Genomic DNA, 861 nt, shown 5'->3' with positions numbered 1-861 from the left:
GGCTAAGCTGTAAATGAATTTTCAACTTATGGTTATTTTCAACTTGCAATGGGTTTGTCAGGAGGTAAACCCATCATAAGTCAAGAAATATCTGCATATAGATTATTCAAGTGTGAAACAGCATAATAGTCTTATCATTAAATATTATGAAATTATCATAGAAGTTAAACACTGTTGAAATTTAAAGTCTAAATGCCTAAGTAGATGAACACATGTAAACGAGAAAACAACTCATCCTGACAGAGGGGAATGGTAATTGGGGCCAGCTGAAACATTATTTTTCCATTCGAATAACTTGTTATTGCATAACATCAAATATGTACTCCTGGCTTTCCTGTAGCTTTTGAGTAAGACTTCTCTTACTTGAAGGGAATTTTGTCATCATAGGTAGAAATGAGCAGTAGAGCTGTGCAACTCTTCCTCCATATGTGTGCAACTTTTCAACATACCCATTATAAACATCAGCTTTGTTGGGTAGAAAGCAAGTAATTACTGACTTGATGCATCAAAAACTTGTTGACCTTGTGTATTTTGAAGGTGCTAAATAGAGGTAGGCAAGAGTAGAAGAGAGAACAAGAGACTGGAACCAGAACTGCCTAAGTGGATTCTGAGCTTCAGTTTTTTCTCATCTGTTAGATCAAAGGGTTCTATAAGGGGAGCTGTAGCTTCTCATCCAAGTCTCTCGATTTTGTATTCCAACTCAATATCAAAACATTATCCACTACATTTGGGGCAGCAGAGACTGGAGAGAAAAGACAAGAGTAAGGAAACAGCTGTTTTATTAGATTAAGGCCACAGCTTTAGGTCCTTTCAGCAATTTCTCTTTGCAACTAGTAGATTTTCCTAAAGAAGGTCTGTTAG

Source organism: Hipposideros armiger, unplaced genomic scaffold (genome assembly GCF_001890085.2).
Source record: "Hipposideros armiger isolate ML-2016 unplaced genomic scaffold, ASM189008v1 scaffold_146, whole genome shotgun sequence".
Classification (NCBI taxonomy): Eukaryota; Metazoa; Chordata; class Mammalia; order Chiroptera; family Hipposideridae; genus Hipposideros; species Hipposideros armiger.
Note: the sequence above shows the minus strand (reverse complement) of the source record.